Source organism: Pinus tabuliformis, chromosome 5_1, assembly GCF_031772625.1.
Source record: "Pinus tabuliformis cultivar Carrire ecotype Pingquan chromosome 5_1, CPIR1, whole genome shotgun sequence".
NCBI classification, from domain to species: Eukaryota; Viridiplantae; Streptophyta; class Pinopsida; order Pinales; family Pinaceae; genus Pinus; species Pinus tabuliformis.
In genome coordinates this window covers 251,270,980-251,296,635 of record NC_142305.1, presented here as the reverse complement: position 1 = coordinate 251,296,635, position 25,656 = coordinate 251,270,980, and the positions used below count along the sequence as shown (strand labels likewise).

General features: G+C 37.8%; 1 long non-coding RNA gene across 2 annotated transcripts; it reads left to right on the top strand.

Annotated features, from left to right (window-relative positions):
• Nucleotides 1–7,327: 7,327 nt before the first annotated feature.
• LOC149164350 (uncharacterized) lies at nucleotides 7,328–11,685 on the top strand. Of its 2 annotated transcripts, XR_016260692.1 has the most exons (5): nucleotides 7,328–7,343; nucleotides 8,156–8,294; nucleotides 8,380–8,441; nucleotides 8,623–10,724; nucleotides 11,452–11,685. It is a non-coding gene; the product is annotated as an uncharacterized LOC149164350 (long non-coding RNA). The 2 variants fall into 2 exon arrangements; XR_016260691.1 differs by lacking the exon at nucleotides 7,328–7,343 and having other exon boundaries at nucleotides 7,501–8,294.
• The last annotated feature ends 13,971 nt before the right edge of the window (nucleotides 11,686–25,656 follow it).

Here is a 25,656-nt window from a genome sequence, read left to right as displayed (position 1 = left end):
TGAACCATTTAAGTGTGGACTCTAGCTCCCCCATCGAGACAGGCTTAAGCAAGTCCTCAACATCCTCCTGATCCACATAGCAAGGGAATAAACAAGCCACTCTTATGATTTCTGCCAATGATGCATTGCGCAGAGCCCTGTATAGATTCTGAAAATGTGATGTTCCAAGAGAGGCCAGATGTTGAAATGAATGAACCCGCATTCCTTGATCATTTGTCATCTGCCAAATAGTATTTATAGCTCGGCGACCATTGGAAAATTTATGATAGAATTTTGTATTGTTATCCCCTTCTTTCAGTCATATAGCTTTGCTTCGGAGTCTCCAAGATTCTTCCTTGCCCTTCAGTATTTTATCCAGCTCAGTAACAAGAGAGGTGAGATGTTTCTTATAATCATCTGACAAATAGCCTCTCCCATGCTCATCCTCTAAACTTGCAATCTGAAATTCAATATTTTGAAGGCATTCATCATCATGCATTCGCTTGTTATGGACCCAATTCATAGAAATTCGCTTTATGCTAATGAGATTATGAGAGAACCCCTCCGATATGCTCCATCCCGAGCTGGGAGGGTTGGCCTTCCAATAGTTTGATACAAGATGAATGTATTCAGGATCCTTCAACCATGTTGCATTGAATTTGAAGGGTGCTTTGGGCTTGTGTTCATGGCCACTGATTTCAAGATATATGGGAGAGTGGTTTGACATACCCCCTGATCCAACCCACTGTCTGTAGTTACAACACCTCCCTAATAATCTCTCCTTGATAAGGAAGCGATCCAATCTTCGGGCCAACATTGCATCCCCAGTCCTCCTGTTCCTCCAGGTCGGTTGTAGTCGAGCCAAGGGGATATCAATTAACCCATGCTCCTCGAGGAGGGATTCAAATGTATCGGATAGGGTATCAGTCTGTGCATTGTGTCCCCATGATTCAGCATATCCAATTGAAAAATTAAGATCACCCCCCAATATAATATTATCAGCTTGGAGGGGACCTGATCGGAGGAGATGTTCCCAGAAGGTGACCCGGTTATGACAGGGTCCATATACATTGATCAACCTAATGTCTAAGCATAGATCATATGCATAAATGTCCGCCCCAATGTATCCAATCCCTCCCCAGATATTGGATAATTTGATCATTTTAGGATTGAATCCCAATGCGATGCCTCCAGATCTCCCATTCACATCCAAAGCATGAAATTTCCAACCAGGAATCAGCGATTCAAGGGTTGGGATAATGTGATCAACAAGCCCGAGTGTCTCCTGTAAAAAGATTATGTCTACCCTCTCTTGCTCAAGAGTCTACGAAGAGCTATTTTTTGACAGGACTAGCTAACCCTCGACAATTGTAGGAGAGCCACTTCATAAGGGGGAAGATACCAGGGTGTTTTGTGCTCTAAGAACCCGATCAATGGCTAGTTGACAACCAACAACCACATCAATACCAACTTGTATTATGGCTTTGGATATAGAGGAGGGGCAACCTTAGGGTGGTTTCGATGGCATGAGGGGGGAGATAAAACCAATACCATAAGAATCCTGAGTCGGAGGGAGATTCACGAACTGAAGATTATAGGAGTGGGATTGAATAGATGAGTCTGATGCCTCCGAGGTTGTGCCCAATGAGAAGTGCTCTAGGAAGGAGGGTGGAGTATAGGAAAAGATTGGGGGGGTTATTCAAGGGGCAAGATAAGGAGGGGGGAGCCGATATTGAAGCAAAACTACAATGTGACGTAGTGGAGAATAACACAGAAGCAAAGGAAGTAAGGGAATTAACAAAAGAGCAGAGATTGGAATTACCCGAAGAGAGCGCAGCTGCTGCCACCACTCGTGCCATGGTTAGAGGAGGTGAGGGAGGCCTAAAATGTGTTGTGTCGCACTTCTTCTCATGAGCCATAGCAGAGGTGGCTAGTGCGGTGCCTGAGGGCACAGGACAATTAGGTGCGACCGAGTCAATCTCCCGTTACACTGACTATTGCTCTACAGTAGAAGTATGCTTAACCATAGGACATTCCTTGAAGAGATGCCGGACTCTATGACAACGACAACATCGAAAGGGAACCCTTTCATAGTCCAATATCTGAATGCAAGTGAAGTGCTTCTAGTAGAGAGTGATTTGTTCCTTTAATCCCTCCCTAGTATCGAGATGAACCAATATCCAGGCCAGGGACATGTTACCATATGAAATGTATGATTTTTCGTGTTCTAGATAAGTGCCCAGAGCGTTTCCTATGCGCTTGAAGATTTCATCAGACCAAAAATATAAAGGCAATCCATGGTGTCTAACCCACAAGGGTCCAACGTCTAATTGTTCTCAGTCTAGATCAAACATAGGGCTCCATCGCTTGAGCAACACTAGGGTGAGCTCAATATGAAAGTATTTGGAAAGAACCCATGTTGTGTAGTCAATCCTCTGGAAACATAGGGTGAACCAACCACGAGGCAGGGTGGTGACAGTCGGTAGTTCAGACAAAATGCGGCCCCATATCTCCGAGATCTACTATTGTAGCCTGGCTATTGAGTACGTGCGTCCCCGAATGTGGCCAACCAGGACCCGGCTCGCAGTGTCGACCACTTCGCCCATTTGTATACCCTCCTCAAATCAGAGAAATACGTCTTGGTTCTTTGCTTTAACACACTTGGATTTCTTACCCTGTTTTTCTTGATTTCCAGTTCGAACTTCCAAGGAGGGTTCAAGTAGGGGATCCTGTTATTCTACTCTCTAGTTAGTGTCGCCTACCTTCAGACTAGATGGAGTCCCTTCGAAATAGCTGGAAGAGGGGGGTGCAGATGTGAGGGTATTCAGAGGACCAGAGGGTAAATCAAAAGGGTTATATTCCAGCACGGAGGATGGGGGAATGGTCGAAATGCTAACAGGGGGGAAATGGAATAAACTGGAGGGTAAAAAGGGGGATCAGGGTCAATGCAGGAGACTAGGAAATGTAGGGATGCCGGATAGGGGGGAGGGGTAATAAAATCCAGCTAAGTAAGAGGGACATCAAACAGATGGTCGACCGGACATGATGGTCCGGGATATGATAGCGAGGGCAGGGAAACCGCCTGCGGGTAGCCGTCAAGGGAGGCAGGAATTGAAGACAATGACACATCCGTTATTGGGGGGGTGTGGTCGTCCAAATGGGAATCGATGCAAATGGATCCTCCGAGTAGTCCACCTGATCCATCTCCATAATCCGTAACCGACAATCCGCGACAAGTCCATGCCAGCTGCTAGGACAGTCAGTGAAGCAGTGAATTCATCGGGAAAACCACAGCGGGTAGGATGGGAACGGTGGAGGGCAGGCAGGGAGTGTGATTGGGGCAGGCGGTGTGCAGGGAGACCTAGAAACAATAAACCCTAACCTGACGGTTGTTGCAGGCGCTCCATCTCTTGAGCTAGTTTACTTAGAATCTTGTTCTACGTATTATTTCAAAACTTGTATTTATTTGTGGAGAGATTCTTGTTGTTGTTGACTCTTCTCTTCCACCATTCAACTTGTAAGTTATTATCATAATGAAAGTCAATAACTAGATATGCACTTGGCAAAATATGACACAAAGCATTTACATGAAGCTATAGAGGACCATGGTTTCACTAATGAGCCAGGCACAATTAAGTGCCATTTCTAATCATTTTTTATAATAGAAAAAACACTTTCATTAATATGAATTAAGAAAGTACAGATATCTGACATGCCACTTATTTTGATTGGAATACAAGAACAAAGGTCATTTCAAAATCGTCTTCAGATGTCTTATGTCTTTATAAGAACAGCAACAAAAACAAAAGGGAAACAGAGAAATGTCAGTTTAATAAAAAATACTTGCATTGAAAAACATCAAGGTTCCTTCGATTGTCATTTGAATTGAAAGCAGTGACGAAGAGATCACAAAATTCACCATTGTTTACAAGATTCCTTCGATTGTCATCTATCAAAGTATTTCTGGTTCTAGGTGATGCATTGAGGAGCACATGAGAAATCTGGGAAGGGTCTCAAGAGCTCGAATGTCAATACTCAATTGTAGAAGAAAGCTCTATTGTAAAATAAGTGCTCAAATGTCAGCGTGACCAGATTCTGTAGGAATGCCTTGGACAAAAGATCGAAAGAGGATATGTCTAGGAGCAACACTGCAACCAGATTTGGAAAGAGCATCAGCCTCGCCATTCTGGGACTTGTAGATGTGGGAGATGGACAGAGAACTAAAGACTTGCATCATGGCACTTCTAATAATTACAAAGATGAATATCTTCATTGTCGCTGCCTTTGAGCCAACACAATGCTTGAAAGATACATATATGAATCAATTTGTAGCTATGGGTGTTCATTGTGACATTAGAGATATGAGTGTATTGAGTTACATGAAATTTTAAATTTAGAGGATCACATTAATGTTTAAGTTTTTGTAGGTCTTTTACATAGACTTACATTAATGTTTAAGTTTTTGTATGCCTTTTACATAGACTTGGTGATTTCGCATGTAGAAAATATTAGATTGTCTCTTTAGGTACTCGCTTGGAGAAATAAGTGATATTATGATATCCTAATTGAATTTATCAATCCGGCGAGAATTTGTTGGAATCACAAATTTGAATTGTGAACTCTTCACAAGTTAGGCTAAATTTTTTTGGTGAAATCTTGATGTTTGTTGTTAAAAATCACTTTTTGACTATATATATTTTTTTTGAAATCTTGATGTTTGTTGTTTAAAATCAGTTTTTGACTATATATATGGAAAAGAGACCTTAAAAAACCCTTTGGGACACTGGGATTGTGGAGAGTTCACAACTTAAATTTGTGATTCCAATTGTGGAGAGTTCACAACTTAAATTTGTGATTCCAACAAAGCTTACCAGATTCCGAGCAAATTAAACCAAAAAATATACCAAAACACTTTCAAAAGGTATAATAAATACTCTGTTACTACTGGACTATCTTCACTGTTGCTTTAACCACTGAGTTATGATAAATTTTTCCACCAGTAACAAAAAAATAACTTGCTACGAATCCAAATGTGACCCATTAATTCACTGCTTCACCCTTTTCAAAGAAGTTTGAACTTCTCCGTTAATTAACTGCCTCCAAAACCGATGGATCGAGTGAAGCTCACTGCGCACATGGAAAAGCGGAAGAGGAAAACCGAAAGTGGGGCGCCGCGGTTTCACCTCAAACGAAAAGGTACGACCGTTTCTTGGTCGGTGGAAATTCTCATTAAATAAATTACGCGATGCCGAGAGTTTGTCCTCCAACAGGTGCAGAGACCTGGGATAGTGAGGGATTTTCTATGAAGCTTCTGGGAAATCACGGCGTCGGAAGTAGGAACTTTAATCTGATCTTATCCATAGCCTTATAAATTCAATTCAATCTTTGCCGGTGCGAGCATTGACTCCGCAAAATTTCAGCTGATCTTATCCATGGCCTTATAAATTCAATTCAATCTTTGCCGTTGCGAGCATTGACTCCGCAAAATTTCAGCAAATTATTGGGTGATTTTCTTCTGCTCTTTTCTGTGATTCCATCTGTGTTGTGTCTGGTTTTTTTCTTGCAACAGTAGAGGAATAACAATATCTCTGTAATGGCGGATGTCGCATTGGTCTTGGCTGAGCAGTACCTCAGGAACCGCGACTCTGATAATGCAAAAGAAAAAAAGGGATCTCCACGCTCTCAATGTACAGAAGGGCTTTCTCAAGGTCGCCTTCTTATGCAGATCACATGCACAATGAGTGATCAATTGCAAGTAGTAGCTGTTCCTCTGAGCACATTACTCCTCGAAGGAGGCCTCTGTTCTTAGAATTCGTCTGGAAATCTTTTCCAGATGGATTCAATAGGGTTTGAACTTTACCTTAACATGTACGAAATTTAAGGGTTTAATCAAATGATTTAACGAACCCTCAGGATTTGCTGTACAGTAAAATTTGTTTATTGCTAATTAATATTTATGAGGACTGATTACAAACATACATTATACCAGTCCTCTTATTCAGTTTTGTTCAGTTGTTCTTCTTTCTTTTTGTACAGTTGTGGAAATTTACAAATTCCCTTCACACACCAGATTGTCTGATTATCTGGTGCATTTAATTGCAATCAATTCAGCGTAAATCTTCTGTATATTAATGAAAAGTGGCATGTGTTCTCACCTGATTATTGATGGGCAAGAGTAACAGAATGTTTTTGACATTTTTTTATTTTGTGCAAGTATGTGGCATCTGCAATGGTCTGTTAGTTTACTTTTGAGTTTAAGCTCATTGTATCCATTATGGAAATACCCAATTTTGTTGTAGAGTTGAGGCTTCTGTGATCCATAACAAGTTTATGATAGATTGAAAATCACATGAGAGACCATTTGTCGACGCGTTTCGAACCAACCAGTGTGGTTCATCGTCAGGACAAGTTGAAGAACAGAGCCAGCATAGCTAGCTAGAGCAGAGTAAATAGCTAGAGCAGAGACACCAACGGTTACCTGGGCAAAAAGTTGACTTAAGGAACAAGGTCAAATTTAGTTAAATTAGGTATAAAATAAATATATAAATATATAAATGAAAATTAATAAAATAAAAATAAATTAAAAATGGTACCATTAGTTAGGTAAAATTAAAGAGAAGAAGTTACCAAACGGAACTTCTCTTTTAATATATAAATATGTAAACAAATTAATGGGTTAATTAGTTAGAAATAATAAATAAATAAATTAGAGCCGTAGAATAAAAATTAAATAATCCAATAAAAGAGGAAATAAGGATTAGAAAATAAAATAAAATAATTATAATTAGTTATTAGGCCGATAGGCCTTCCTTTGAAAGGGACCTTTCGTCGTCCTTCTCATTCTGACGGTGACACCTGGCTTTATTCTCATCTGACACCTGGCGGAGTGGGCATTTTTTCCCCTATTCGTTCAGGAAACGACTTTACGACACCATTACCTGCATATCGGCCTCAGGGGCGGAGGTATTCATGGATGCCGCCTCACTTACTGAGCCTACATCACGAACACGCTGAAACCTCGAAGTTCTGGACTGGTGAGCCCTATCGCCCCTCGCAAGACGGAGAATCATACTAAGGGGGCATTCGGTGGGACATTTTCTTCTGCTGAGAATGGGCGCGCAGGGGTTGCACCTCGAACTGCTCTCGGTGATATTACGAATGGGGTCGAGTCCTGTAAGGCTCCAGCCTCTGCGGTTAAACAGAAGAAGGCGCGGGGGAAGAATGCGAAAATAGGTTCTAATACGAGATGTGAACTAACGGAGGAGGAAAAGCAGAAGGCCAACGCTTGGGCTCGAGAAAGAATCGAGAGGGTTCAGTTTAGTGGTAAGGACATGGAGGTGTTGAAGGCAAGATCGCAGAAGAAGGTATGTGGGTTTTCTAAGGGCAGTTCTCGTTCGTTGTTAGTTTGTGTTTGTTTTGCGGTTACATTTCATATTTTAGGTAGATCTTTCATCTCCACTTATGGCAAGCCTCAGATCTAAAATCTGGTAGGTGTCTTATTCTTCGCTCGCGGGTAAATAATTATTTGATTTTGGGCTTACATAACTCCATGCCCGTTAGGCACCCACATTCTTACCTTCACTTGGGAGGTCTACATTGGTCACTGGCGAATTTTAAATCGTTGCGGTCTTTCTGCTTATGGTTTTTCTGCCTGTCTAATCCTTTAATCTTGGTTCCATGGAAATATAACGTTAGAATTGATGTTATTTTCCATTTCCTGCTGTATTTTTCTTGGTTTGTGACTCATGGTTAACTAAGTACAACAATTACGACCAGATATGATATTATCAAACTCTAAGAAAATACAAATTGACTTGAGCAGTCTCATGATCAGTTTGTGTTTCTCGCCCACTGTTTATCCCTCTTGCCTCTTTTACTAATTCTTTTGTTTTCATGTAGGCAACCACAGGCTTTCTGAAACTTGTCCCATTGAAATCAGTCTCTCCAGTTTACACCACTTTGACTGGTTCTAGGAATTGAGCTCTCATGAAAATCCTCCTTTCCAGAAACCCTTGTTTTTACTCACAGTATTATCTGATGGTCTCTGGAACTTGACTTAATGAAAATATAGAAAGCTTGCATTATTATATGTTTAAGATGTTTGGCTATAATTCTAGACTCACTAACTGGACTTCTTGAGCCTTAAACTGATTTGCTTTCCTGGTCTGCATTCCAGTGCAGGGCAGTGGGCAGAGACAACCTACCAATCCATCGTCTAAAAATGATCAGCCTACTCTATTAAGTGGAACCGATTATGTTCTCACTTATGAAGATAATGAAGGGGATCGTATGCTGGTTGGAGACGTACCTTGGGAGTGAGTATAATTAGATATGGAATTGTCTTGAAATACCAGTTCATATACCCAGCTGTTCTGATATCTAATCTTGGTGTTTTTCCAGCATGTTTGTGAGTACAGTGAAGAGGCTGCGTATCATGAAGACCTCAGAAGCACGGGGATTAGGTACTAACATTTTCTGCCTTGTCTCAGTTAGAAGGCTTCTTTTGCCTATAGTTTGGGTTCATAGAGCTTCTTTCACTCAAAGATTGTCAAACTGTGGTATATACATTTTTATTTAACTGCGATGGTGTTTTGATACCTGCATATATCTTGATGCCAACCATTTTTCTGGTGTATTGAACAGCACCGAGGCATCCTCTGAAGCCACAGGGTCAAGTGACCCAGTGACTAAATGATTGAAAGCTCCAGTAAAGGGATCCCAAATGGAGGAGATCCCATTAGCAGCAGTGAAGGTTGGGGTGGTTTAAAGTGTGCGGGAAGGTAGGCAAGTTTTCATCAGGAATTGAAGAATTTTTTCTTGATGGTGGGGTGTAAAATACGATTTGAATATAATGTCAGTAAGAGTATCCAGAGAGGTATTCTCTTGCATGCATCATGACTTAATGGTTGTGTTGTATTATTTCGGCAGTTTTCTTCAAAGGCATACAAGAAATGCCTGTCTTCTCTCTTGGGATGTGCTGGAGGCATTGCCTTGTGACTCCAAGCACATTCCGGATATTGCGTGGCTTCTTTCTTTGAAACATGAACATAGACTAGGTTTTTTGCTTCCTTTTTCTCTTTTGTTAACTGACATGGGGAATGTTTCCCATCTCTGTACTTTGAGGAACTGACCTCATGTTGTTTGTATATTTATTTGTATGACCTATTAAAATATGGTTTGAAGTGCTTTCCAATTGCAAAGGTGATTTCACAATGTTTCTTTGTGAGAACAGCTCCAATGTGGGTTTTCTTTGTATGTGCTTTGGATGGGTCACGTGTGCTGATTGTGGCATTGCCATTGACATGTAGAGCTTCAGGATTGTGCTTGGAAGGGTTTGTCCAGCACATATTTCAGGTTGGATAGCTGGGGTCTCGGAGAATTAAAATGATTTGACTATTTTCTCTGCTTGGAAAATTCAAGTTGCCAACAGTTGTGTATAGCAAGTGCAGTCTTGTAAATCTGGTAGTAATGAGGTGCTGCTTGGCAGCTATGGACTTTCTGTACCTGTGGGTTACTTTTTCATTTATTTAACATTAGTTTTAGATCATGAATCTCCTTACTGTAGTGATCTGGGTCTAGTATACCTTTCTTTTTAGCAATTTACAAATCTTTTGTGAAAGCCTCTTTCTGTTTCTTTGAAAGGATAAGTGTTGCTGAATATGGTTGACTAGAAGTCTATTGGTATTTGCTAAACAATGAGAAATTATGATTGTGAATTGGAATAGCAGTGCCTATCTAATTGTGTACCAATGAGAAATTATGATTGTGAATTGGAATAGCTGTGCCTATCTAATTGTGGATGCTGAGTCTGACCCATGGTCCTCTGTCTCTCTCTAATCATGCTGTAAAAGATATTGTGGAGTATTTAACTATTGCCCCCTATGTTTGCATGCATTATAATGCATCTATTAGCAGGTTTAATTTAAAGACATAATGTAGTGATTGTAACTACTGATTATAAATAACTAAATTATTTATATAATTATACAAAACATTTAAATAAAGTAGTCTAATAAATGTTTTTGTCTTTTTTGCTGGATTTAGTCGATATAATTTTTGGTAAAATTGTGAATTTTAGTTGTTTTAAATGTGTTTTTTTAAGGCAGAAATAGATTGATTCAGCTCACTGGAAAATTCGTGGGGCAGATTATACAGTTGGAACTTATGATTCCAAGAAATCCTTATCAAATTTTGAACAAAATTGATAAGAAAAAATGCCTAGGAAAAAACAAAATGCCTAACAATTAGAAGGTATCATTTTTTAACAGGTAAATCAATGAGAACTGATATATTTTTAAGAAACTGTAATTCACAAAAATAATGTAATATGCACAGCCTATTGTCTCAAATTTGTAATGATTTGATCATTGAATTGGCCTTTGGGAATGATATTATTTTACAGCAACATAATGCCTATTGGTACAAAACTGTAGTGTGCTGATCATTGAATTGGCCATTGGGAATGGCAGGCTATAGAATGCATTGGAAATAGTATTTCTATTATACTAGCATAGATCTAGCTCTTCACATGCTTGGTGATGCATGTTAGAGTGCCAAGTATTCTGAGTTGAGTTATTTTAGTTTCATATTGTCTACATATGGCTCTTGGGCCTTTACTCGGATTTTAAAAGTAATATCATTTTCATTTTGGAGGACAGGTTTTTTCAGTCGACATTCTTTACTGTAGATTACAGTTGCTGGCTTATAATGTGGATAAGTTTAGGTCCTGTTCATCTTTCTGAAAGGTAAATGAAATGGTGTCATTGGTTGCCATCTGAAAGTTTTTGTTGCCTGGATATCAAATTTCCTCGTGGTTTACTTACATCAGCTGCTTCCTTCACTGTATTATTTTAATAGATCAATGGAGACCGCATTCGTAAATGTTAATCTGTGTTTTTTGTTGGTTAAATGATCTGTGTTTTGCAATACGAGAGAGCAGGTTGGGCTCTAGAGCCCAAATGGCAAGATTCCTTCTACATTAAACAACAAAAACATGTCAGCATTTTACCCTTAAATCACATTCACAAACTTGAGTTTTATATCATTTGGATGTTCAGCTTTCGAAGATGCTCCAGACACTCACAATGGGTTGCACACTGCTATTACTCTGTTTTCGAAAACTCTCAATTGCTTAGAAATTTGCAGATATGGACATAAATCCAATTCCAATATCAATTTACCATGTCCAATAATCTCAAGATTACAAATGATAAGAAACCATCATTACAGCCACCATAATAAAGAAATAAACTACACCTTGAGTCACAGGAAACAATATTTTGCAAAGAGAATAACATAAAAATGCGCCCTGAACAATTATTCAGAAAACTGAGGAACTGTAAGTAACTGTAATTCTTATCCTTAAACTTTCATCTTTTTCTGTTATAAATGTGATGGTGGTTAAATGAATGTATAAGATTTTTAATATTTATGGCCTTTTCTTATAAATTTTGGTTAAAAATTGTTGTACAGGAAAGCACGGTGGCGCTAATGGAGATGAGGAAGAAGAGCCACAACATTGGAAAGAAGATCCTTGTGGCAATTGAGATTAGCAGCAATGCCCTCCCTTGCGAAAAAAAGATCCTTGTGGCAATTGAGATTAGCAGCAATGCCCTCCCTTGCGAAAAACCTGAGGATTTCTCATTAGGTCCTTCTCTAGAGATATTCAATATTTGTCATGCTTGTATTAGTAAGTTGGCCTCATGAGAGGTGCATAACACAAAAATGTGTACATTAGAAAAATTTCATTCAACTTGGAATATTGTTTGAAGTTCATTTTATAAGGATGAGGCATTGCTCACTACCAAAGAGTCTGAATTTGCATGATTGAAAAGCGTTGCTTGGATGATGCTACATGCACATGTTTACGGAAGAAAACTAGGTCTATGTGTTGCTTGTCTGTCAAACACAGATGTTTAGATCTGATATAACTGCCACCATTCATAATTTGACATATGACTTGCCTGCATGGTCTGTCAGCATATATCCCATTGCAAGAATGTGGCATTCAATACTGCAAAGGTGAGTTGGTTTTCCTTGGTTGCATGAAGGTTAATTGAATTGGCATTGAACTGTTACCCATCTGGCAGTGTTCCTACTCATCATTTTGTGTATTGCATAATCATCTATCATTTCTAAACAGTTCTACTTTTGTCTGGGATAATTTTATTGGGCTATGAAGGTGGTTATTATTAGGGGTCTGATTAGTCAGGTGATAAGATTTAGAAAGCTCGTGTTTGTCTAGTGGTAGAGAAAATTAGGACACCAAGCAAAAGTTATCAAGCAACCACAAATATGGTGTTAATATTTAGAAAAAGCGTAGTTATCACACGAAGCAACAGTGTGTGCTTTTCTTAAATATTTGCAACCAAGTGATTAAGAAAGTTGAGGTAAACTCTCTTGCTGATTCATCATTGTATCACCTTTTATTGAGTACTTGCCACACTCCCTTTCCTGGTTTTTTTGTTTTGTCCAGTATATGTTGGTTGATTATTGTTCTGCTAATACTGTTGTCAATCTAGGAGTGTATCAGTAGTGAGTTTGTGCATTTCCAAACGTCTGCCTTGCAATTTTGAGATGCAGGACTGCAAATTCACATTTTTGGAGTTGATTGGGTTTATCTCTTATGTTTTTGTTATGTTTTTTTGTTGGGATTTTGGAATCAAATGAGTGGGCTTTTTGTCCATTATTTCGCTCTCTTTAAAAAGACTTCTATGAACGCTTTCTCATCCAATTGCACAAACCTATTTTTTGGTTCATCTATATAAATGATACTAAATGAATTTTATGAAAAGCAACTTACAATTAGTTAATGTTTTAGTTATAGTGTGAACCACCAATATACGTGATTTGTTTTAATATTTGCAAATCTAATTCCCCGCTTTTCAATTACCATGTAAAACACTGTAATTTACTTTTCCGCTGGTACACGCTGGTCATCGTGGTTAGTGCCTTCGTCACTACTGAGCTTTATATATGCTTGCCTATCTATATAGGTTTCCTCCTTTTACTAATCCTATCGGCCTCTCTTTGTACCTTTTGGGACAATTGCTAGTAGGTATTAAAAACTAAAAGGAAAGTGGTTATATAAGGGATAAATAAATAAAATTAATTAATAAAATAAAATAAAAATGTAAGAATAATTAAAAGATAAAAATATTAAAAGTAATAAACATATAAATGGGTTATTTGGAAATAATAAATAATAATAATAATAGGATACATAATAATAATAATTATAATAATAGAATTAAGTTATAGAAAATAAATAAATAAATAATAATAAAAATAAAAAATAAATAAATAAATAATAATACTGATAAAGATATAAATAAAAATAAAATAAAATAAGAAAAACGATAATAGTATTTCATAATCGTTTATTATATTAGTAATAGTTTGTAAATAAATAAATAATAATTAAAAATATAATAAATAATAATTAAGTTATTAAATAAATAATAATAATAATAATAAATAGAATTAAGTTATTAAAAATAAATAAATAAAAATAAAATAAATAAATAACTAATAATAATAATAAAAATAAAATAAGAGACAAGAAAAACGATTACTAGATAATAGTATTTAGTAATCGTTTATTATATAATAGAATTTAGTAATAGTTTATTATTTGCATTTATAATAGTAACTGTTTAATAAAGTAATTGTTTAATAGTTACTTATTTGTATTTTTAATAGTAATTGTTTAATAAATAATAGTAATGGATTAATAAATAATAATAATAATAATAGAATATAAATAATAATAAGAGACAAGAAAAACGACTAAGAAGAAAGCGCTGGGACCCAGCACCTACTGATTTTCCATCCATCATCTCTATTGAGATTGTTGGGTCTCTTTTCAATCTCAATAGCTTCCCTAAATTTCCTATGATGGAAATGCGAAACCCTAGCGATAACACTAGCTTCCTCAATGCAAACATGATGATTGGTTTTTTCTACATGTTCAGCTAAAGCGGAAGACTTAGCTCTCCTATGCTTAAGGTCAGCAGTGTGCTCACTAATCCTCTGATTAATGGAGCGACCGGTTTCTCCAATATAAGGGGTCCCACAGGAGCAGGGGATAATATAAACCCCTTTCATCCCTTTCATATCTTTGGGGTCAATAGGATCCTTAACTGATCTGAGGGACGAACGAATGGTGCTAAGGGGCCTAAAGGTCACGGGGACACTATGCATCCTGAGAATCCTTGCAACCTTATCAGTGGTCCCCTGAACGTAAGGAAGATGGACACCTGGAATCCGTTCCTTAGGTTCCCTTTTTGACAGAGAATTCTTGGCGGCTTTTCGGAAAGCCTTCTGACCCAAGTATCTACTATAACCATTCTCAACAAAGACATCAAGGAGATGGGATTTTTCTTTCTCAAAACTCTTATTATCCGAGATCCTTAGGGCCCGAGTAGCAAGGGTATTGAGAACACCCATCTTTTGAGCTGGGAAATGGTGAGAATTGGCATGAAGATACTGCTCAGTATGAGTTTTCTTTCGAAAAACCTGGTGGGCGATGGAACCATCATCATTCTTCGAAATAAGAATATCAAGGAATGGGAGGCACCCATCAACCTCCTGCTCCTTAGTGAACTTAATGGCAGAGGATTGATTGATGAGATGCTCAAAGAAAAGATCTAATTCTTTTTGGCCATGAGACCAAATGACATTAGTATCATCCACATATCTTTTCCAGAGCTTAGGCAAGAGACGAGAAGAATTCAGAGCCGGAATCCCTGCACGGAAAAGCCATTGCTACGAAGGTCCATCAATTTGAGCGGGCACGCTTGCAGGTTTCAAGGTTGAAGACTGATCTAGCTTTTCTTAAACGTTGTAGAGACTCCTCTGTCATCTCTGTCTTTGCCCAGATTAAGCATCGCCTTAACATTCCTCAAAACCATCAGGTTTTCCTCAAGGCGAGCTTGGCATTATTACGAGTAGAAATCAGCAGGGTTAGAAAGTCCTTGAATCAGGTTTCTCGGTTTCTGTTAGATTTGCATCTGGATCTTGGGAACTTATTTTCAGCCTCCCTTTGGGCCAGAATAGATGCATGTTCAGCTTTGAAATCCCTTCGGTTAGAGGAGATTCGAAAGCTGAATCAGGCTTCTAAGTTTCAAAGGCTTGCTGGTAATTCTGTTAGATCCTTGGGTGAGGTTTGCCGTAGCCGTGTCTCTTCAGGCCAAATCTCAGCGCTCAAGGAATGGTTATCTGAGCGCTCAGGTGGGATCTCTGGTTCCCCTTCTCTGGAGGTCGCAGCTCCCTCGGATGGAACCGGTCCATTGATCTCTGGTTCTGCGACGGGTTTTGATCATGGTAACCCCTGCACAGTAGGTGGCAGACCTTCCTTTGCCCACTACAGATCTGCGGGGAATTCTAAGGTGAAAGGCGTCAGCATGGAGGGTTATATCTCCCCAGTGATTGATGGATCGAAGCCAATCTCTCCCTTATCTGGTTTGGGTTCTGTTTTTGCAGAGATCTGGGACCGTAGCCACCTCCGCACAGATGAAGACAGGGTTTCCCGTGCCTCCTGCGGTTCTGGGTTGGCTTCTCATGTTGACCGCTATCCCCTCTGCGCAGAAGAAGGCAGCGTTTCCAGTGCCCTTCACGGTTCGATTTCAGGTGCCGGCGTGGTTTCTGCGGGCTCTCCTCCTGTCGCTTGCCCAATCGAATGCAGCGCTTCTCCTTTTGTTAATCTGGTTGCAACGGACAGTAGCCTGGTTAAGCATAGCTCGATTCCAGTGCAGAAGTTCGTGGCGCCGGCTCCAGAGTCCAGACCAGCGATTAGAACCTCTGATCCGGCGGTTTGTTCTGCATTTTCTCCTATGGATTCCTCAGAAGTCGATGTGGCAGGCTGCGCTGTTGGAGCGGACTCCGTTGATGGGAGCAATCAAGGTTCGTTCCCTTCTCCCCGCCCTGGTTGTTGTTTGTCTAATAAGCTTGCCCGGCTCGTTAATTTTAATAAGAATTATCGCAACGAGAATTACGGCGAGAAGGAGAACGATATTGATAATGATAGGGTTATTAGTATTGATAATAATATTAATAGTAATGAGAATTGCGTGGATAGTAATATTGTTAATGGAATTAAATATAGTAATAATATTAATAACCCCATCAATATTAAGGAGAACGATATTGATAATGATATTTGTAAATATAATAATAATTTTAGTAATTATAATATGGATAGGGTTTTTAGTATTGATAATAATATTAATTATGATAACAATAATAATGTAGATATTAACAATTTTAATAATATTAGTAATTTATTTAATAGTAATAGTTATAGGAATAATAGTAATACTAGCAGTAATAATATGATTTATGAGGATAGTAGTAATCATAGTTCTTATGGCAATAATTCTAACAAAGAAAATATTATTAGTAGTAATAATAATATGATGGTCGAGATTAAGAAAGATAGGAGGAATAATTCTAGAAAAGGATATAATAGTCATAGTATTAATAGTATTAATCTTCCCCCTTCCTCTCATAACAAGGTGATCAATCTTTCCAGTTTCTCTTTTCCCCCTGGCGTTTTTAATGTTTTGAGTAAAGGGCTGAATTTTGCCTTAGCCCCTAAGAAGATCCCTGTGGATGATATTATTTGTGACATAGAATTTGGGATCAGAGGTTTACCTGATAGGATCAAGGATACTATTAGGCAAGACTGTGCGGTTGTCTTAAGAAAGGCTAAACCCCCTAAGAGCAACCTTAGCAAGGAAGAGTCAACAGCTCTCAAATCCTTAAACCAGAACAAAGATATCATTGTTCTTAAGGCTGATAAGGGTGGTGCTGCTGTCATCCTCAACAGGGCTGATTACCGCAACAAAATGTTGGATCATCTTCTTAATAGTGGTTGCTACAAAAAGCTTCCTAAGAATCCTTTAAAGAAGGTTTCTAGGAATGTGGCTCTTGCCATTAAATCCAGTAGTTCGTTGAGTTCCCTTCACCATAAACTCATTGAGAGCAACCCTATTACTCCGAGGATCTATGGTCTCCCCAAGATTCATAAGGAAGGAGCTCCTTTGAGGCCAATCGTCAACACTATTGGAGGTCCTACCTACCTTCTTGCTAAGTTTCTTGCGTTGAAGCTTAAGCCCCTTGTTGGTCGTACGGAGTCCTTCGTTAAAGACTCTGCTTCCTTTATTGATGAACTTAAGGACATTAAGCTTGACCCTGGGGACATTCTTGTTAGCTTTGATGTTGTATCCTTGTTCACTTGCATTCCTATTAAGGAGGCCCTGGAGGTGATCTACCGCCTAACTGACCCTGACACGGCCAAGTTGGTTGAGATCTGCCTCACTTCCACCTTTTTCAGTTTTGAGGGGGAGTTCTTCGAGCAAACCTGTGGTGTCGCCATGGGTTCCCCCCTGTCCCCTGTTGTTGCCAATCTCTTTATGGAAGATTTTGAGTCTAAGGCTCTGAATTCTTCTCGTCTCTTGCCTAAGCTCTGGAAAAGATATGTGGATGATACTAATGTCATTTGGTCTCATGGCCAAAAAGAATTAGATCTTTTCTTTGAGCATCTCAACAATCAATCCTCTGCCATTAAGTTCACTAAGGAGCAGGAGGTTGATGGGTGCCTCCCATTCCTTGATATTCTTATTTCGAAGAATGATTGTGGTTCCATCGCCCACCAGGTTTTTCGAAAGAAAACTCATACTGAGCAGTATCTTCATGCCAATTCTCACCATTTCCCAGCTCAAAAGATGGGTGTTCTCAATACCCTTGCTACTCGGGCCCTAAGGATCTCGGATAATAAGAGTTTTGAGAAAGAAAAATCCCATCTCCTTGATGTCTTTGTTGAGAATGGTTATAGTAGATACTTGGGTCAGAAGGCTTTCCGAAAAGCCGCCAAGAATTCTCTGTCAAAAAGGGAACCTAAGGAACAGATTCCAGGTGTCCATCTTCCTTACGTTCAAGGGACCACTGATAAGGTTGCAAGGATTCTCAGGATGCATAGTGTCCCCGTGACCTTTAGGCCCCTTAGCACCATTCATTCGTCCCTCAGATCAGTTAAGGATCCTATTGACCCCAAAGATATGAAAGGGTTTTATATTATCCCCTGCTCCTGTGGGACCCCTTATATTGGAGAAACCGGTCGCTCCATTAATCAGAGGATTAGTGAGCACACTGCTGACCTTAAGCATAGGAGAGCTAAGTCTTCCGCTTTAGCTGAACATGTAGAAAAAACCAATCATCATGTTTGCATTGAGGAAGCTAGTGTTATCGCTAGGGTTTCGCATTTCCATCATAGGAAATTTAGGGAAGCTATTGAGATTGAAAAGAGACCCAACAATCTCAATAGAGATGATGGATGGAAAATCAGTAGGTGCTGGGTCCCAGCGCTTTCTTCTTAGTCGTTTTTCTTGTCTCTTATTATTATTTATATTTTTATTATTATTATTTATTAATCCTTTACTATTATTTATTAAACAATTACTATTAAAAATACAAATAAGTAACTATTAAACAATTACTTTATTAAACAGTTACTATTATAAATGCAAATAATAAACTATTACTAAATTCTATTATATAATAAACTATTACTAAATACTATTATCTAGTAATCGTTTTTCTTGTCTCTTATTTTATTTTTATTATTATTATTAGTTATTTATTTATTTTATTTTTATTTATTTATTTTTAATAACTTAATTCTATTTATTATTATTATTATTATTTATTTAATAACTTAATTATTATTTATTATATTTTTAATTATTATTTATTTATTTACAAACTATTACTAATATAATAAACGATTATGAAATACTATTATCGTTTTTCTTATTTTATTTTATTTTTATTTATATCTTTATCAGTATTATTATTTATTTATTTATTTTTTATTTTTATTATTATTTATTTATTTATTTTCTATAACTTAATTCTATTATTATAATTATTATTATGTTTCTTATTATTATTATTATTTATTATTTCCAAATAACCCATTTATATGTTTATTACTTTTAATATTTTTATCTTTTAATTATTCTTACATTTTTATTTTATTTTATTAATTAATTTTATTTATTTATCCGTTATATAACCACTTTCCTTTTAGTTTTTAATACCTATAACTAACTATAATTATTTTATTTTATTTTCTAATCCTTATTTCCTCTTTTATTGGACTATTTAATTTTTATTCTACGGTTCTAATTTATTTATTTATTATTTCTAACTAATTAACCCATTAATTTGTTTACATATTTATATATTAAAAGAGAAGTTCCGTTTGGTAACTTCTTCTCTTTAATTTTACCTAACTAATGGTACCATTTTTAATTTATTTTTATTTTCTTAATTTTCATTTATATATTTATTTTATACCTAATTTAACTAAATTTGACCTTGTTCCTTAAGTCAACTTTTTGCCCAGGTAACCGTTGGTGTCTCTGCTCTAGCTATTTAAACAGGGTATGCTGGATCTGTTCTTCAACTTGTCCTGACGATGAACCACACTGGTTGGTTCGAAACGCGTCGACAAATGGTCTCTCATGTGATTTTCGCCCAAAAATCTATCATATACCCAATTTTGTTTTTGCCTGGTGATGATTTACATAGAAAAATAATTCAAGTTAGAATAAGTCAAGCAAATAGATGTTGATTTTGAGATATTTTTCGGTAAAAATTCAGGTTAGAATAAGTTAAGCAAATAGATGTTGATTTTGAGATATCTTTCAGCTTAGAATAGGTTAAGCAAATAGATGTTGATTTTGAAATATCTTTCGGTAAAAATTATTACATTGTAGAAATTTACATAAATTTTGTCTACAAGTTTCATCATGAACCACATTACCACCATACTGAATGGTTTTGAAACGCATTTACAAAATTTTTGCAATGTAATTTTTACAAAATATTGCAAAATCCAGATATAAATCATAGAAACTTAAATTCGAAAACAAATAAATGTTTGTGAGAGATTTTTAGGTGAAAATCACATGGAATACCCTAATCTCTTAAAAATATATAAAAATATATAAAATATTTGTAAATATTACTAATTAAATTAATAAAATAATTTTGACCCCGGTCCTAGAGTCAAACTAGCCATTGGTCAAGTTAGCCGTTGGAGGCTCTGCTCAGACTATTTAACACGCTAAGCTGGATCCGTTTCTTCAACTTGTCCTGACGATGAACCACACTAGTTGATTCGAAACACAAATGGTATTCCATGTGATTTTCGCTGAAAAATCTCTCACAAACTTGATATGGATTATAGAAGCCTGAACTCTATAAATAAATGTTCTTTTAAACAAATAAATAAATGTTCTTTTAAATAATCAACAAGTTGGCCCAACCAGATTTTATCAGGTGTGCTATCAATCATAGTCATTTCTCCTTTCTGCAATCTTTGTGCCTACCTTTTGCCATGCCCATTGCCCACATTCTTGATTATCTCCCTTCATTACCTTCCTTTCGTTGGTTTGCACTGGTCCTTGCAAAGGTGGAGTGTCAGCATTGTCGTCGCTCTCTACACCTTTCATCCTCCTCAGAGTGCATGGGGAAGATGGGGACTTCCCTGTCATATTCGACTCATGTTAATGGTGTGTCTCTCACGACGAAGGCTGGGCTTCCTCTCGGTGAGCAGGTGGCTTCTTCTCATGGTAATGGTGTGTCTCTCACGATAAAGGCTTGGCTTCCTCTCGGTGAGCAGGCGGCTTTGAGTATCCTTCATCCCACGAGCAACTCTCTGATTGTCCAGCAATGGCCTCATGTATTGCAGGTTTGGTTTTGTCTCACTCTTGCAGGTTGGACTCGATATTGTGGAATTTGGGTCCTAATATGATAAGCTCGGTTGCATCCATTGTGCCAATTGAATGCCTCCCTCCTATGTCTCTCCTGACTCATGATCCCCGGAATTGCTACGCGCATGGCTTGCTTGGCTCATGCTTCGTTGATTTGGGGATAGTGTTGATGGGGTGGGAGTGCACTATGGCAACTCTATGATGGCTCACAATTGATGTCAGGGCTCTCGAAAGACATATGGTCGGTGGATGGTCTGCTTTTGTATGGTTCCATCATGGGTTTTCTTGGTATGGCTCTCATCACAACTCTTCATGTTTCGTGGTTGCTTATTGTTAATGTGGATGTGCTCCTTGGTTAACCAGAGGTTTGTGGGTGGTGCAATTGAGGCTGGTGATGTTCCAATGGCTTTCACTTCGGCTAAACCAGTTTAGTGGTGGCTCTCTTCATATTTATTTTGTCAAACAGAACTCCCACATTCTGTGTTTTAACTGTCAATGGGTAGCTCAATTTTGTTTCAGATTAGTCATATTTACTTTGTGACTCCCACAGTTCTGCTCTTGTGCATGTGTATGTATTCATGGATTATGTTTTCGTTTTGTTGTCCTTTTGTTGTCCAAACTGTTGAAAAGGAAAACTTGTAATCTTAAGAGTCACTATGTTATTGCTCTGGTTTCTGTGTATGGGCAGCATACTCTAACAAAATAACTTTAATACAGTGAAAGTGAGTTTCACCAAAAAAAAAAAAAAAAACAAACAAACAAACAAACAAATAAACAAACAGTATAATCTGATAAATATAGATAAACATATAAATTGGTATATGACAGTTATTTCATGTTACATTTCATACTATTAAAATTTTAAAAAATCATAAAAATTAATTAAATTATAATTTTATTTTATTTTAATTATTACTTATAAAAAAATAAAATAAACACATAACAAAAAAATGTATAGTTGAATAACAATAAACCATAAAAATTCAACGTCATAAAAAAACCAAATAAAATTTAATATTTTTAAACATAACATTTTTTAATTAAATGAAAGAGTAAAAAGGGCATTACTATCTTTTCCTTTAGCGATTAATTTTGGGGACTTTAGCAAGTTGAAAATGTAATTATATTTTTGTTTTATTTAATGAAAGATAGATTGTTTTTCCTCTTTGAAAAGGGGGCATTATTATATTTAAAAGAAATCTCAATATTTTATCCATAATTATTATTAAAAAATTTGGTGGATATTTGGCAGAGATTAAATTTCTAATATTTACCTAATAATTATTGATAATTAAATAAAAATTATAATGCCTTTATGTCAAAATGAACAAACCAATTAAAATAAAAATATAATAATAATAATTTAAATATTTAAAATTAAAAAAAAAATGGAATACATTTTTTCCATCTTTAACAGTTGCTCACTATAGCTAAATATTATTGGCTTACTATATAATGAAACAAATATTAATAGTTAAAAGCTACGTGTTTCGAACCAACAAGTGTGGTTCATCATCAGGACAAGTTGAGGAGTAAGATCATCATCAGGACAAGTTGAGGAGTAAGATCATAGCTTCATCAGGACAAGTTGAGGAGTAAGATCATAGCTGAGTAAGATCATAGCTGTGGGTTAAATAGGAAGAGCAGATCTTCCAAACGGCTAAGTGCGACCATTAACGACTATATAAAAAATGGCTAAATAATATTCTAATGTTAATTAAGGGTCAACAGTAAAATGATATATAGTCAAAGTAACTAATATTCTAATGTTAATTAAGGGTCAACACTAAAATAGGTTAGTATTATCAAAAATTTATTAATAAAATAAATTATTATTAAAATGAAAACCTATTAGCTTGACGGGGTGGAAGATAAGGGACCACTCGTGCTCACTAGCACGAATAGGATATAACACCATGACAAGTGGCGGTATAAGGAAGAGCAGTCAGGACACCTGCCAAAGGATAAGGGACCACTCGTGCTCACTAGCACTGTTGGAAATAATACTGAAAGGGGGGGTGAATCAGTATTATCAAATTCTTTTCAATATTCCCTCTAGATTTATAATTTAATTTATTCTTCAGATGTTGACCATTAATTTGAATATCAGTACCATATAATAATGAACAGGAACAAGAAAAACAGACAGTCACACCAAAGAACACCAGATATAAGGTGGAAAACCAATGTGGGTGAAAACCACTTGCTGCAATGCGTCTCTATCTTCTTTCAATTAGAAACTTCTTTTACAATGATTCTGTACTGGTGCAGTCCTTTACCAGTAGGCAGGCTGCAACTTGCAGAGAGATACAACCCTCTCTCGTTTTCCAAACTCTCATAGAAGGGAGCTACAACCCCCTTAGCTCTTGTACTAGCTGAGCTACTAGTACGTAGGTGTTGACCTACTTCTTTTCTTCCAGGGACCACGTTTCATCAATTTTCAGACTGGATCCATGAACATCAAATAATCATCAAGTACATGTGAATCAACTAATCTCCTTTTACAATCAACTAATGAATCAACCAATAGCCTCAAGCAATACCAGTAATATAAATGCAGAACTCTACAACAATAGACAAAAGGCAGCCAACAAATATTTCAAGAAAAGTCCGCAACTTCACCAATAGAAACCTGCGAGATATCCGCACTTCTGCTGAGTCTAGCCTGCGTAGCTCCGCACCTGCTCTGTCTGCTCGACAGCGCACCTCCGCACCTGATCTGTCTACTAGACTGCGCACCTCCGCACCTGCGCCGTCTACCGGACTGTGCACCTCCGCACCTGCGCCGTCTACTGCACTGCGGACCTCCGCACCTGCGCCATCTACTGGATTGCGTACCTCCGCACCTGTGCCGTCTACTGGACTGCGCACCTCCACACTTGCGCTGTCTACTACACTACGGACCTCCGCACCTGTGCCATCTACTAGACTGCGTACCTCTGCAACTGCGCCGTCTACTGGACTGCGCACCTCCGCACCTGAGCCGTATCTCGCCTGCAGATCTCTGTATATAAACACTTTATCAGTCCTCAATTGTACCCCTGACTGTCAGATCCACAGATCTGATCATTCGCCAAAGAGATCACAACCCCTCAATTGATCAGTCTTCTCATGCTCAGGTTTAATTTTATGTATTAACCGATTACAAGTATTTCAGATCTTGTTCCACTTAAGATATTCAACACATTAGTGCCTAGCCAAATGATCTCCTTTCATTTTTATAGGTAAGCCCTTACACAAACCATGGATCAAAACCATAGAAAGCCAATACAAGGGACCCAAAACCGGGGTTCAATATTTTAGATGCTATACCACGAACCAAAACCATAGGATCAAACACGTGGGACTAAATACCATGGATCAATCATAAAAATTCCCACGTGTGCACGCTTCTCTGCATTGAAGTGAGTGAATTTGACGCCCGCACCTTTTGTTCAGAGAACCTGCGGGTATGCCCGCACTTCTTGTTCGGGGCACCTGCGGGTCCGCAACTTTTGTTAGGCTCACCTGCGGGTATCTCATTTTCTATGATTTTGAGAGCCTGAACAATGATTTTCCACTTGAGTGAGTTGCCATCAAGGACAACACCTATGCCATAACGCCAAACCTGAGTCATAATGCCAACAATCTCCCCCTTTGGACTTGATGGCAACCCCAAGATCCTCAAAGTCATTCTCCCCCTTTGTCATCAAGGGCAAAGGGTTATGCTCCCCCTGAGAACATGCTGAAAACTCTGCTCTGCTGTACTGATCGTGCTCCCCTTGACTGTAGGCCAGATCTGCAAAAGAAATTTTCTTCAAGAAGAACCATAATCCACCATGCATCATAAATGACCTTCCTATCACCAAAAGACTCTATACATACATTCATCACCCAATCAAGTGGGGATCATCCTCCCAACCTAGTGGGGTTACATCAGAAATTTACATATGACAACCAAGTACATTATATCATTCATCCCAGACATAGGCCGTTACATGACCTTGACAAAAGAAATATAAGACATAGAGACAAAACATTAGCAACAATATTCAGATCAGCTTCCATGTTCTCCTTCGGTATTTGCTCCTCCAAGATCTTCTACAATAATGCCAACAATGCATTATTAGAAGAATATATGCTCCCCCTGAACTTGCGCCATTTGGTATTTGACCAATCCATAAACCAGCGAATGTACGCGTATTCCCCATATGAAACTTGCGTACAACCAACAATCTCTGAAACAGACAAGATTCAATAGCAGGATGATGCATCAACTACCCCCAACTTTTGCCTGAGGTATTCAAAGGTCTCCCTGGGCAGCGGTTTGGTGAGTATATCAGCAACTTGTTCCTTAGAGGGAACATACTCCAATTTGACCTTTTGTTCTAGCACTTGTTCCCGAAGAAAATGATATTTGATAGGTATATGCTTGGTCTTTGAGTGCATGACTGGGTTCTTTGAAATACTGATTGCACTTGTATTATCACAGAAGATGGAGATAGGTGGAGTACAAGTGATTTGCATGTCTTGCAATGTTTGCATCATCCAAAGGAGTTGTGTGCAGCAAGATGCAGCAGCTACATATTCTGCTTCAGCTGTAGATAATGCAATAGAGCTTTGTTTCTTGCTGAACCAAGATACTAATCTAGGACCCATGAAGAATGCACCACCACTAGTGCTTTTCCTGTCATCCACGCTCCCTGCCCAATCCGCATCTGTGTATGCATGAAGTGTGAGGTCTGTACCATTAGGATACCATAAGCCATAGTTTTGAGTTCCTTGAAGATACTTGAAGATTCTCTTAACTACCTGAAGATGAGTTTCCTTTGGATTTGCCTGAAACCTTCCAACTATTCCCACTGCATGCATAATGTCTGGTTGGGTACTTGTTAGATAGAGCAGACTACCAATCATG